At 45.4% G+C, this 15,197-nt stretch overlaps 1 long non-coding RNA gene across 2 annotated transcripts; it reads left to right on the top strand.

Moving 5' to 3' along the window:
* The first annotated feature begins 3,119 nt into the window (after positions 1-3,119).
* On the top strand, positions 3,120-12,318 carry LOC135386151 (uncharacterized). Of its 2 annotated transcripts, XR_010420610.1 has the most exons (4): positions 3,120-3,266; positions 3,429-3,522; positions 11,353-11,409; positions 11,814-12,318. It is a non-coding gene; the product is annotated as an uncharacterized LOC135386151 (long non-coding RNA). The 2 variants fall into 2 exon arrangements; XR_010420609.1 differs by lacking the exon at positions 3,120-3,266 and having other exon boundaries at positions 3,386-3,522.
* The last annotated feature ends 2,879 nt before the right edge of the window (positions 12,319-15,197 follow it).

The following is a 15,197-nucleotide window of genomic DNA, read 5'->3' as shown; positions in this document are numbered from 1 at the left end:
CAACCGAGAATTCGGGGAGAAATCGGGCGCCGTGATCTCTGTTTGATATGTCACCAGGGAGGTTTCGGGTGAAACGGAAGGCATATGAAGCAAGCCGCTGCTGTGACACGGGGACGAGAAACAAGAATATTTATATTTCCGCCTGGGAAATAGGGTCGTGAATGACCGCGGTATTCAAACACTTGCCCGAGCTCCACAAAAGCTCGTCTCTTTGACTCCTGCAGGAGGGGATTATAAATAGAGGACAAATAGGCTGTCACAAATGGCTGTCTTTGCTGATATTATTATTTACTTTTCCGACAGTTTACAGAGAACGACACGTTGAAGGACCACAAGAATTTCGGTTAGATATCGGGTTTACCCGAATTCTTGAAAACTTGTTCGGGACGGAACTATCGTGAAAAATCGGGTTTAACCCGAAAAACGAAGTACCCTAAGCACCCGTTGTTATTGTTGTTGCTTACTGTATTTCATGAATTCTTCACAATCAATATTTTTAGAATAAGTAAAAACATATCCTTAATATGTAAACTGCAAAGAAGATGTTATAAAAATCGGTCGCCACCAAATACCACCAACAAGCAGTCTGCTGGTCCCCTATCCGAATGACAGTCAGTTCAGTCGAAGCGATTGCGATCACCCGGTACTTCTCCTGGTACTTCGAGAGTTTCTGAATCGAAAATGCTATCATCAAAGACGTATGGGGTCAATTCAAGAATACCGGGCCTCGAATCACGAACATGGTAGAAGACTGACACAACGGCCTACTGAGTCGAATCGACAGGCGGTACCCCAGTTTGGCAGAGCTGGTGCGGTGGCTTCGAACCTCGCAGCATGCCACTCAGAGTCGGATGCATGCTCTGAGGCTTGATCGGTTGATCCCCTCGCCATAGGAAAACCACAGTGCCCAAGCGTGCTTCGGAGGAACAGGCTGTTGCTTTCCGAGATGGACAGATTAGTAACGTATGTAGCAGAGCACGTCCCTACGTTTCCTGATGTTGTGAACTACTTGGACTCAATTATTGATATCGGCGTGCAAGTTAGGGATATTTTGAAATGACCTTTTTGGCTGTCGGAATGCAATGACACCTTGCTGCAAAACAAGAGACTGCTCAATTCGTGTCCGAATAGTGGTGATTCACAACGGAGCCTTTTCTTCTCTTAGGATGAGGAAGCTGGGGACAAATGCAAAACTCTAATGTGCACGGCTCCAAATTCTTGCGAATCTGACAGGAGGCATATATGCATATACGGCCTGACATGTTTTTGTTATAGCGGGGTGGGGGGAGGGAGAGGGGGGGGAGGAATAGGGTTATATATTTCCTCAATAACTCGGGTGTAATCGTGTTCAGCTGGATCTGATTCACCCCAGTTCTGGTGGAATCTAATTGAAGCAGGTGCAATTCCTCGGATTCCTGTGCATAATACACGTTATACGCACCAGTAGACACAGCACATTCCGCAGTGTCTTTGTTTCGCGTTGGCGGTTTGGTGTGTTGGACAGGTCGCGCCCTTCAAGCGAGTGGGATTCGACGGGCGGATTCCCACAAGTTTTGTGGTCATGGTTCCCTGATCCTGCGGTCTTCGTGGAAATATCGGGTTAAACTTAATACAAACTGGCCTATGATACGATGGCCCGCTGATTAATCGATCCGATATACACATTCACGCGCTTCCTCACTTGGATTCCCTTTCCCTATTGACTTTTTTTGCCGCGTGGATCTTCTTTCCCTGTGGATGTTTCTTCCGCGTGGATCTTCTTTCTCGTTTGGATCTTTTTTCCATCTGTCACGTGACCCCGTTGGATGTTCTTTCCCGATGGATCTTTTTTTCACGTTGGATCTTTCTTCCACGAGCGTAGTTCTCCTACTTGATTACAATACACTCCCGGCGTCTTGTTTTCTCTTTATGCCTTTTGAAACGCCATGGGAGATAGAGAAACAAACAAAGTGGAGAAACCGACAACGAAATGGACGTGTGTGGTGACGGTGGCCGAGGTAAAAAGAAAGAAAAAAAAAAGAGGCAGGTCTCCATCAGACTATCTCGGATGGATATCCACAGGACTGAATTTTCTGTCTGGGCAGGAGAAAGGGTGTACTGCGTAAAAGTCCTGGAACAACATAGAAGCACATAATAGACTATAGTATAATATATCTTCAGGACCGACTCGACGAAGTCTTCAATGCTTTCATTATTAATAATGTACTATAATAATGTGCAATGTGTAATAATAATATTATATAATGTGTAATAACGTATTATAATAATTTTAATAAGCGTCACGTTAACCAAAGCTAGAAGACGTTATGTAGACGGGATGGAGGACGTCTTCTAAACAAAACAAAACAAAAACAAAAAAGAAATCTTGCCAACAGCTTTTTGAGACGTTTACGAGTTGTTTTGTGCTACTAAGGAACGTACTGATAGCTTTGAGGCTCTACAACACTTGTCAGGTAAATTTATTGCAGAGTCCTGTGAAACCAAACTTCAGTGAGAGAATGTGTTGACTGGAAGCATGACCACGTTTGAATTCCATTAAAATCTTCGGCGAACCGGTTCAATCGAAAGACTGGGAGGGACTGGGAGGTGGACCGTTCGAATCGTACCACTGGCTGTACTGCCTGAGATTTTCCTTGAGTTATCCAAAGACTTCCCAGACGAATGTTGGCACAGTTTCCCTTGAAGTCGGCCCAGGACGCATACTAAACCCCATGTCCCCCACTCCTTCCTGCTGTCCTCTCTCCATCTGTCCACATCTATAGGTTGCTCATAGCAACAGCTGCTTCGCGGCGCTAACAGTGAACTTAAAACAAAGTTTAATGCCTTTGCGGTAAGTTTCTCTCGGTACAAGTTCGCAGCGAGTTTTAAATTTGGTCGTGTTTCACCGTCAGTGATGAGTCAATTCGATGCAAATGACTCGGAGAAAACTTTAGTTATGTTTCACCAGTTTGCCTGCACTTTGAATCTTATCCATTCCATAAACATCTCCTGAAAGTGAGTAGGCGACCGCCGAATATGGTGCCCCACTCCGCACCAAGACGACAGCTTCACAGATTACACCATAGATGGCGACTGCGCTTCCGCTGCGCTGTAGCACAGTAAGCACAGTGCACATGGTGAACGAGCAACCATTCAAAGAATCGTCGGTATAGCCTGGTGAATTGGTGAGCGGATGTTTTCACCCTTCGGTTCATTCGAGTGCCTCGTGGGACGAATTATTCACGAACGACATATTTCGCACTGACTGGAACGAGTGGAACAGACAGGTGAGCGCACTCATCTCTATCTATAAAGCCTTTTACAATCTAGATCAGTGGGTGAGCGTCTGCTCTGCTCTCGGGAGAGAGCGGTGAAAGGGAGAAAGCATAGTCGCATAGTGGTGCGCAGTAAAGAGCAGAAAGTATTTGCGCATAGTTTCGTTTTTGCAGTCTGCTGCCTGGGCCGGGCGCCGGGCTACCACCACACGGCGTGAGCAGCGTGAGCGTCACTCACTTGGGTCGTCAGCTGCCGTTTATAACGCTGGTAAGCAGTTTCTGCTGTATCCTAATCCATCGCTACTTAAAACGTGTACATTTGCATGCGTGCGAGACCATTGTGTATCTTGAGGAAGAGAGACAGCGTTAACTGGGGGTATCCTCAAAACACTCTAAATCCGTGATATAAGTTGAAAATCCCACATTGGCACAACGCCGGCACTCAAGTGGACCTATGGTCAACAGATGTAGACTAACCTAGGTCTCATTACAGTCACTATATAGTCCCACATAACTATAAACTATCACCAATATATAGCGAATGTCGATACGTTTTGTGTTGCTGCACTGCTAAGCCTAAGGGCCGCGTCCCATAGCTTTATGTGAGCAGCAGCGGTGCGGCTGCAGCAACATGGCAGCAGAGCAGCTGCCACAGCTGCTTTCTGCTGCTGCTGCTGCTCTGCTGCTGGAGGCGTCCCATAGCTTCGTTTTGAATTAGCGGCAGCAGCGTATTGGCCAATACACAAAGCGTATTGGCAACCGTGGCATTGTTTACAAGAGATAAACTGATGTTCTGAGGCTGGAACAACATAGAGGGGACAGATCGTTGTTTACATTTCGCACATTCCTAAGGCGTACGCAGCGGCTAAGCCTTTTAGTACACACACCTAGGAACGCAATCCTAGGTGAAAGGCGTTTGTGTGAGAGTTATATTGTGGATTTGGAGCTCATAAGTGAACTTTGAGATGAGTGTGGTGGTGGTGGTCTGAGCCTCGTATTACCTGATTGACCCTTCGTTGATGTGTAGTTAGTTTCATGACAAGGTTCGTCCCACTGCTGTGCAGAACAGTCCTTGCTATGTTGTGTGGAGATTCTTCTACGGGATTTTGTCGTATAAATATTGCCTCGTTACTATACTATTTTGATTTACGGTGACTGTCAAATGCGTACGTTGCTCTTAGTGAGATAAAATTGTCTAACGAAAACAAAGGCCCCTTCTGCTAGTACTCACTGCTTTCTGCCTGTTTTCACAAGGAATGGGTTCATTATCTATCTCTAACGAACCTTTTTTTGTTGTCTGAACGTTGTCTATCTCCATCTAACCCTTTTCAAGGGTCAGTTTCATTTACAACCACCTAGCAAGGTCTTGGAATACCGACCACAAGAAATTTGTTCGGTTTGGTTTTCACACGGCATGGACGTGAAAGTAATTTGCTTGTACGTTATCAGGTCACGCGTCTTGAAGTACTTTCCAGAAAACAAGCGAACATGTAGCTACAACTGGTACAGCTCGAAGCAGAGTTAACTGGAACGCCGCTTCGACCGGCGGAGCAAGAGGGGAGCCACCCTGGCGGCCTTTAGCAGAAATAAAGGGAGAGGGCGTTTCGACATTTCCATTTCCGTCGGAGGGAGGTGTGGGAGGGGGAGGTGTTCGTTGTGATGTGCCGAACAGTGCCCAATCAAGCTGGCGTTATCAACGCTGCGCCTGTTTGTGTTTTGGGCGATTGTGTCTGAGATAATGCAGAGAATCGATGGCATGTCACGCGCCTGGAAACGGGATGGCTCATGGGCACTCGTCATCCGAAACGCTCATTTTGTGATCGAATGAAATGAATAACAGCTTGTCTCTGTTCGGAAAATTTACTGTGCCCAGAATAGAGGATACGAAGATGCTTGAAATAATTAGTGATGGTAATCGCGAAAGCATCGTAATGAGTTTTTAAATATAATAATAAAACAATGCTTTCATGGTGTAGCATATCGCGTCTCTCGGGAGTTTCTCGGAAGCACAGCCAATTAGTACACACACAATTTTTGTGTGTGTGTGCATGCTGGCATACCGTGCAGGGAGTCACCGTGAAGGTTTTTTATTATTGGTGTAGTGAATAATCATCAGAGCTAGACAAATTCACCATGACCTTTGTCCTCACTTCAATTTTCGTCAGCAGAGGTTCGCTCGTACCTCGACTGCATGTTCCCCAATTTGCGTCTCCCACCTTTCGCAAATCGCATTTTTATTTTTATTTTTTATTTTTTTTGCCCCACATCAGTCCTTTTTCTGAAAATTTTCGTCGTCTGGATCACTTCGCCGTAATTTTGGAAGTTTGGGAGGGGTGAGAGACGACTGGTTCGCACGTGCTTACCTGCCACGCGCCATCGGGATATCATCGATTCTTCGCAATCCCTCAGGCACGGTCGCAAAAACCAAACGAGCGCAGCGTTGATAACGCCAGCCCGATTGCGCACTCTTCGGCACGCCACAGCAAACACCCCTCCGAGTAGAATGGAAATGTCAAAACCTCCTCGCCCTTTATTTCTACTAGACGCCGCCAGGGTGGCTCCCCTCTTGCTCCGCTGGTCGACGCGGCGTTCCAGTTAACTCTGCTTCGAGCTGTACATAACATATGTATCACGTAGGTTCGGTCGAACACTTTATTGAACTATATGAACTGAATTATGTCCTGAAAGCGCACTTCACGCAGTCCCAATGATTGAACACTCTCTCCAAACTACTGGCAATCACCAGCGTATCCAGGTCTTCAGAATCAAATCACAGAACAACCAGAAACAAACCTTCTGCCGTCACTCACCGCCCTGCTAACCCTGAACACCGTCGAACGAAAACAATACCAACCAGCCTCCTGATTGGCTTTCGAGACCGGCTGCTCAGGCTGCAGAGCAACAGGGCAGCACAGCAACCAAAAATTCGGATACGGGAGAGCAGGGAATTCCTGCAACTCGGCAGCGCTGCTGCTCTCGCCCAGTGCTATGGGACCGCTCGTGTCGCTGCAGCTCTGCTGCTCCGCTGCTGTTGCTCTGCTGCTGCTGCTCAAATCGAGGCTATGGGACCCTGCCTTAACGCGTTGCAAAGCATAACTTTGCTAAAATGTACATTTTATTCAAAAGCGACTACGGCAGACACCGAAAAAACGCGAAACTAGCACGTTCGTCAGTGATATCCTATTTTGAACCATGGTCATTCTTAGGCTTCGCAGTATAAGTTTTGATTGCATTTGATATTACTTTGATATTGGTTTCGGCATTGTGGACGCTGTAATTCATGACTTTGGACGCTTAATTCGTTAAATAATCCCGACGCTGCAATGTACTGTAATTAATTACTCTCTCAATAACATGTTTTGTAATTGTAACTGTATTTGACTCACTCTTCAAGTAATGCGTAGTGTACGGGGTACTTTTGGAACTAAGAGTACTTTCTATGCCAGGCAGCCAGTGTTTCAACAAGACAGGCTCAGCGAGGGGGTCGCGCAACGACAAGGATTCAACACCATTCTGCGTAACAAAAGGAAGAAGAAAAAAAAACTCGTGGTAGCGGACTCCGAGGACCAACAAACGACCTGGTTCATTAAATAGAACAGCCATTCTTACTAGCATCTATTATTTTATTTATTTATTTATTTTCCTTACTTCTTTTTGTGACGTCGGTTCCTAGCCCATGGGACTCCCTCTTAGTAGATTAGTTTTTTCAAATCACACTCACAAGCGTTGTCTGGGACGAAAGCGTATCGCAACAATGGTCAATACTAGCACCATTCCTTTTCCTGGTGTACATAAATGACTTACCAACGCAGCTCGCATGCAGAACCGTACTATACGCGGATGACACTACCCTATTTATCTCTGGACCAACCATTAACGAAGTATATTCCGGAGCTAATGACGTCATGCAACACTTATCGTCATGGCTAATCTTAAACAAACTAGTAGCAAACTTCGATAAAACCACATACGTATTATTTAGACCAAAAAAACAAACGCTTAACCACAGACAACCTCAGCTTACACTTTTTCAATACCACACTAAAACAAGTCGAACGTACAAAATTTCTACGTATCATCATTGACGAAAAGCTCTCCTGGCACAATCACATTAATTCTCTCTGCATAAGCACCTACCAATCCATTAGTCTCCTCTTCAAACTATGCAGATACCTTCCTCTAAAGTCACTTATAACAATATATAGTTCATTTATTCACTCTCGCTTAGCATATTGTGCAGCTGTATACGGCATTACATATAAATCTTCGCTCCACCCCCTTCAAATAGCGCAAAACACTGCCATACGCACCATTCTACATATGAAGCGCACTGACAGTGTCACATCCGTATACACAGCAATAAATATAATCCCATTGGAAAAACTGATCAATTTCCGCGCTCTACTTCTAGCCCATAAAATACTCCACAAGACGATAACAATTTCAGACATCAAACTCACATACAAACAACCCACCAAGATAACTCGAACATCATCGCAAAACGCTTTGACTGTTACCACATGCAGAACTAATTACGGTGAATTCACATTTGCTCACTACTCCTCTACACTCTGGAACTCGTTGCCCTCAAACATAACGAACTTATCATCCTTCCTGTTCTTCAAACGAGTATTATATCGTTATATTTTAACTAACGTATAGAACACTATGCTACACTCATTTTACATGCTACACTCTTTTTGACCGTTAAATGCTGTTTAGCGCCATTTAACATTGGACTTTCTTTTTTTCTTCTACTGACTGGTTTGTGCATTTATGTATATATATATATACATTTATGTATCTTGTCTTTTATCTGTTCATAAATTACATATAAGTGAGAGCCATATGTTTACGAGGCATATGTATATAGGATATATCACTCTGTATACAGTATATTTCCTAATGTAATAATTTAACTATTCCTACTATATATACTGCACGCTAATATGTATTTCACTGTATATCTATTGTTGATGTTTATTCTTTCTTGAAGGATTGACCTACCTAACATATATATTCACCATATAGAGCTGCTAACAAACAAGATAATAACTCGAGGTCCCAGAACTAGCATTACCTATGGGACCTCTTTCTGTACAAACTCACCCAAACTTTGTACCCCTCAACGAGTCAAATAACGTAAAAATATCGTGGCTGAAACAAATCCTCTCCGACAGGGCCACGTCAACCAACCCGCTTATTGTGGGGATAGGTGCTAGCAGGCATGTAGGTATTTGGAGTATCGTACTCCAAATACTGTATCTTAAATACTTTCGCTGGTATTTAAGTATCTTACTCAGTACTTTTACAGGAAGGTATTTGGTACTCTATTTAAAATACTTTTTTTTTTTTTTTCGTATTTGCTACTCAATACTCCTATTACTTTTATCCTTCCTTTCGGGGAGTATGCAGACTGGTTTGATTTTCATGGGGCCATTGGCAAATATTGAACTTTCATTACAATACCTCAGTTTGCCAACCACGCGCCACGTGTCGTGTGACGACCACGGGGAAGAGGGGCGAACAGGGCTCACTAGCAACTTGCTTGTTACAATTCCAGAAAAACAGCAAGTGGGCCGAGGCAATCTAGGGCGACAAAGAGGAAACCAGGAGGTAAACTAAGGGTTACAAAGAAAGGTCATCGCCCCAGGAACGTTTTGCCATTGAGTTCAGCTTGCTTCTGAGAAGGTCGGCCGCGCAGTTGCTGAGGATTGATGCGCATCTTCAGTGCTGAGTCCGTGGACGGCTTTTCTGGGTACCATCTCTATACATAAGTGTCTTCGTGAGGAGGATGACACCGCGAATGGAGCAGATAATTGGCATGTTCTCGGGGTCCACAAGGAATCCATTTTATGGAGTTCTGTTCTTTTTGCTGGGTGGCCGCCTTTCTTCTGACCCTTTATTCTACCTTCATTTCCCCTTAAGAGCGGATAAAGCCTACGTCTAATTTCACAACCTAAATTTTGCATTTAGTTCTGACTCTAGTACTTTGAATGTATCTTAAATACTTTTTGAAGTATTTACTACTCTACTCTAAATACATACATTTTATGAGTATTTAGACTGTCTTTTAATTACTTTACGATCGCAGTATTTAGTATCTTATTTCAAATACGTTTTTCGAGTATCCTCTACATGCCTGGGTGCGAGGAGGTGTACGATGCGCAGCTGTCGATTTCATGTAATCGTGACTACTGCCTGTGCACCGAGATCGGAAGGCTTGTGGCATGCAAAAAGCGGGGGGGGGGGGGATGCGTTCGCAATGTGATATCTCATATTTTTGATGGGCCGCGGGATATAGCAGAATTTGGGACGCACTTTTGTATGCGATTTCGGATACAAGCTCACGTTAATTGTTGGATCTTGTTCACAGTGTCCGCAATTTCTACTGTTTCACGAAAGATTCCAAACCCTAGAATATCCTGGCTGCAACGCGTCAGCAACAGATACCGGGGTTGCGTTCACACGGGTCAATTTTCTGCACCAGCTCCAACCAACGCCTTATGACCATGCCGTCTACGCGTTTATGCGTACCAACTCGGTGACCCCACCCACAAACAACCTTGCAGCAATCTCAGTGCATAGGTTCAAATCTAACTGCTGATGCCTTCTTTAAAAAAAAAAAAAACTGCCATTATTTAAGCCTAAGTCAGTTTATTTCGCCACTGATTCAGAGCAACTCGAGTTGGTCGTGGTTGGTGGTGTCGGCCGACTCGGACCAACTCCAAATTTCGTTATAGTTAGTGGAGACAGATGGCGCGTGGAACGGGGGGGGGGGGGGGGGTCGAGCGTCTTTGATTCGCATTGGCGGATATGGTTGGCTGGTATCGCTACCACCGAAGAAGGTAGCGAGCGAATGATCTCATCACATGTTCTATCGCGCATCCCAGGTTCATGTCAAGTCGTATCCATGCTGGAGTGACATGTATTAAAAACGCAATTAGAGCTGCAGCTTCTACAGTGGAAGGTCACAAGTCATCTGATGAGAAGGCTACTGAAAGTTTTACATTTCAGTGTGGCAAACACTAAAACTGGTCCACAATGAGAGAAATGCTAATCTGAAAGGTACCCGTCATCCCGCTTGAAGCCTTCGTGATGCGTGATGTGGTTCCACCGAACAGTGCTCCAACGAAGCATCTGTATTCTCTTGGTGGTATATACATGACCAGAAGTCGTGGCGGTATAGTGAACAATAAATTTAAGAATGCATTGGTTCTGAAGCAACGGATCTTATAAGTTTCTCCTCCTTTTGCAAGTCCATAAATGGGAACAAAAGTGCTCACGGTAATCCAGAAGATGTGGGTTCGAATCCTACAGCTGGCTAACCTTTTCAGTGACTTTCTTCTTTCATTGCTCACGCAAGTTCATTTCAAATTACTCCGCGAGGGACGTTAAATACGGGGTGCCGTGTGGTCAGCTTTCATCGCACGTTAAAGAACCCTCAGGTGGGCAAAAGCAATCCACAGACCGACCGCTGTGGCGTCGCTCATGATCTCAGTTGTCTCGCGACGTAAACACCCAATTATTTATTTCATTTCAAATTACGAACTGTGTTCCTTTCGAAGTGGGCGTTACAACTCAAAATTTCTATTCAGTTACCGTACGAAATTTCAATAAAAGTCGTAACGAACTCTCTTCGCTCGGCACCACCCTGTCACCACCGCTTCACTTCGCGCACCGGAATTACCGCCCAGATGAAAAACGTTTCGTATTACAAGTGGCCCACGGATCAGTCTAACGAAAATGTGTTTTGCAAGTGGAACTGTTTCATAAACCATTTGCAATTGACGATAGACCAAAAGTCAGAGGACGTCACATGTATTCACACACACACACACACATTCGCTTAATAGAAGGAAACAACTTAATATGACGTTTCGGTGGCCAAAACGAAACGATGATCGAAACATCATATTAAATTGTTTCGCCCTCTTATGTTAAGCCAGTCTGAGTACTCCCCATGCACTTGCAATTGCAAACGTTTTGCACCTGGGGTAATAAAATAAAAATGCGTCGAACAGTAGCCACGGTTATGCCGTTTTATTTCATACTTTGCAAGATGCATGAGGAGGATATTGTGGACTGTCTCTTTCAGTGTCATCGCGGTACGGTTGCTGAACAGTCATGAAGCACGTGGTTGCAGTTGCTGCGGGTAAGAGTTCACGAACTAGACATCTAACTAATGAAGACTAGAACTAATCTGTGCCTGATAGAATCACATTAGTTTTGCATGCTCACGTGTGAAATAACTTATCGCTTATCGCTCCATTTGTTACTATGTGTTGCAAGTTCACTTCAAGTCTTTACTGTGCTGCAATTGGTTGGTTGCTCTGTGTACTGTATGTAAGAGCCTCCTTCCATTAAATGTCTGCTAGTTGCGAGTCTGCAGGTCTCCTGTCGTGTTTTGTTTTAACTCAGTTGTCCGCGTCCCTGGCTGCAGTTCCACCCAGGTATGCTCTTACACATGTTTTGTAAATGAGTGCATATAGGTGAGCTTGCAAAGGACCGGTGAGCTGCGAGTCAAGTGTTTTACATGTCTCATGTCGTATCTTGCAGTTGGAGCCGGCCTGGCAGTACTGGCTGCACCACTTGCCCTAGGAGCTCTAGGATTCTCGGCAGCAGGAGTAGGAGCAGGGACCCTTGCGGCTGCGTGGCACAGCGCCATCGGAGTAGTGGCTAAAGGAAGCGTGTTTTCGCTCCTTCAGAGCTTTGGAGCAGCTGGGATACCAGCAACTGTCCAAGTTGCAGTTGGTGCAGTGGGTGGAACAGCTGGTGCAGCAGTTGGTGCAGCAATGGAAGCAGCAGGCTTCGGCTCAGGGAAAAAGAAAACCGATGAAAGTGAAGAAAGCGAGGAAAAGTGCGAGGAAGAGTGCGAGGAAAAGTGCAAAAAAGCGGTTTAAGGCATGTGTGGTCTGTAGCCTCTTTTTTTTTTTTTTTTTTTTTATGATGGACTGACCTGTAACCACATAAGTCACAGGTCGCTGTCCGAACGCTACTGTGTACTGCAGTAAAGGCAGATAAATCTTGAGTAGACAAGATGGGAGGTCAAACAGAAACCTTCTATTTACTTTCATATTGATTTGCATAAGTGGTGGACATGACTACCCCCCAATGTTTCAAGGTCACGGGTCCCAACCCAGCCGAGGAGACCAGCACACGACCTCGGTATACCGGGTGTTTCAGTTAAATCCCCGGGCTAAATAATTCGCGAACGGGTGCACCAAGACCAATCCACGAGCTTTCTTTTTTACAAGTATCTGTCCGATACCACCTACAAGCTGCACACCGTGTGGATTAGTGGGAGGTGCTCATTATTAAGATAAAAATGCAAATGAGTTAAGTAAAAAGCGTAACTTCTAAAGCAGGGCGCTGTCGGCATTAAAATGGGTACTACCCCTTTTGGGACCTTCAGTGGACACCTTTTAGAGAAAAATCTGCCACCGAAGCGCGTCATTTGTTGCAGTAATTAATTAGTTTCGGTTTACGTATTTTTGTCGCGGCTTGTCGCTGCGAAGCGCAAAAGGACGCTCTTTCACTCCCTTATCCATCAATGAATTACGTCCTTACACAAATGAATTACACCAATGAAATACGCCCTTTTGCGCTTCGCCGCGACCAGCCGCAAAAAAAATACGTAAACCGAAACCAATTAATTACTGCAACAAATGACCCGCTTCGGTGGCAGATTTTTCTCTAAAAGGTGTCCACTGAAGGTCCCAAAAGGGGTAGTACCCATTTTAATGCCGACAGCGCCCTGCTTTAGAAGTTACGCTTTTTTACGAAACTCATTTGCATTTTTATTTTAATAATGAGCGCCTCCCACTCATTCACACGGTATGCAGCTTGTACGTGGTATCGGACAGATACTTGTAAAAAAGAAAGCTCGTGGATTGGTGCACCCGTTCGCGAATTATTTAGCCCGGGGATTTAACTGAAACACCCTGTATAGCTCAGTGGGTAATCTGTTGGCTTGCTGAGCCCAAGATCGCGAGTTCGATCCCAGCCGAGGACGGTAGATATGTGCGGGTGGTAAACACAGCCGTATATAGGGTGTTTTCACATGACGTCAAACGACCGCGTTTGGCCGCCATGGTGGTGGTGACTTTTTCGGCGCAGCTGCCGAGATTATCCAGCACAGGGTGTCGAACCGAAACGTTTTTCGTTCCGGTTTTCGTTCCGGTTACATCATAAACGATCCGGTACCGGTTCTGGTTTTCGTTCCGGTTACATCATAAACGATCCGGTACCGGTTCTGCTCCGGAGCAAAAAAATAACGGTTCATACCGGTTTTTAACCGGTTCCGCTTCTGCTGGAAATATTCATCCCCATAAAAAAAATAAATGTTACAAAATGTAAACCAGTTTTTTCCGCATACATGGTATTTAATATTAATAAACAGCTGTGAAATTGGTGGCTCCTGGTTCCTGTAGGTTAGTGTCTGTTCAAATGGGCTTTCTCCGTTCTTGAAGCACATGCTACAAACGGACTTGTTTGTCGTGATGTCATACGTAAAGTACTTTCTTTTTTGCTGGGTTGGAGCGATCGCGTCCTATCCGAATGTCTGTTGATACTGTCTAGCCAGCAAGCACCACCGCACCAGTACGACGCAAATGGAACACCTTCACTCACAAACGCGCTCGATGGCTCCGTTTTATTTTCTTCGTGTCCTGTCCACAAAAGAGTTGCCATTTCGCACGGGCTTGCCCTCGCGTATACGTAAATGTGTTCAACTTAGCTGCTCTCAAACAAGGGACGCGTTGCGCGACATTACCGTTAAAGAAGCCGCTACGCAGCCCCCTTGGGTCGCTGTTTAGTTGAGGAGAGTTTGTGGGGATCAAATTGAAATGAACTTACGGCACATTGCTAGAGAGTCACATGTACCTCTAAGTCTGTGTGCGTGCGCGAACGATAAACCATTACAAAGGGAGCCTTAGGGTCATAGTATACCGACATACATTCCGCCGTAACCGTAACTCTCGTATAGTATCCATGACATGACTTCAGAGCACACGACGTCTGTTTCATTCGCCTATCCGTATTCCAAACTGACGAAGTTTTTTCTTGGACCGAAAACCGTTAAATATATTTTCCGGTTTCCCTCCTGAGCGAAAAAAACGTATACGGTTTCGATTCCGTTCCGGTTCGCACCAAAATAGCGGTTTTTTTCGGTTCCGGTTTTCGGTTCGCTCCGACACCCTGATCCAGCATTTGCTCGAAAACGAAGCCTTGAATGGTGTTTTGAAATCTGGTCGCGTCCGTACCCTTCTTTTATCCCGAGGGCACTTCGACATTGTCGTTCTTACATTTTCTTTTATGAAAACTATGGTTGTCGCATCGAAAATGCCGTGTTTATGCCTGACTTGTCGGAGGACAGCTCACAGTCGTGACCAGGGGCGGATCTAGGATTTTTCCGAGGAGGGGGGGGGGGGGGGTCCGCTATGGACAAGTGCCCGGTGCATGCTGAGATCGGTCCATTGAACCCTACGTTTAAGTCTGGAATTGAGGGGCGTCCGGACCTCTCCCCCTCTAGATCCGCGCCTGATCGTGACCAATGCTCTGCATCAATATGCCGTCGGCAACCGGTTGACGACTGGACAACAATAGAGCACGGCGAGGGAGGTGGTTCAGCCGTGACGGCGCATGACGCGATTCGGGTTAGGCTCCTCCTAATGGCCACTCGCTTATAACTCTCTTTATAAACGGCTCTGGGTAAACATAGCATCGTGTGTCGAAGATTTCCGGCGCACGTCAAAAGAGCCCCACGTGGTCGAAGTTATCCGCAGTCCTACCCTGCGGCACGTGTAGCACGTCGCCACACAAATAGGCTGATCCACCTTACGTGTAAATTTACTCCTAATTTGTTACACGGTACAGCGATCGCGTCTGACTGGATACTGTTATGGCCTCGCGAAGCCAGATGGGCTGTTACACGAAGGCAAC

This window comes from Ornithodoros turicata, chromosome 2 (assembly GCF_037126465.1).
Source record: "Ornithodoros turicata isolate Travis chromosome 2, ASM3712646v1, whole genome shotgun sequence".
NCBI classification, from domain to species: Eukaryota; Metazoa; Arthropoda; class Arachnida; order Ixodida; family Argasidae; genus Ornithodoros; species Ornithodoros turicata.
Note: the sequence above shows the minus strand (reverse complement) of the source record. Positions and strands in the feature narration are given on the sequence as shown.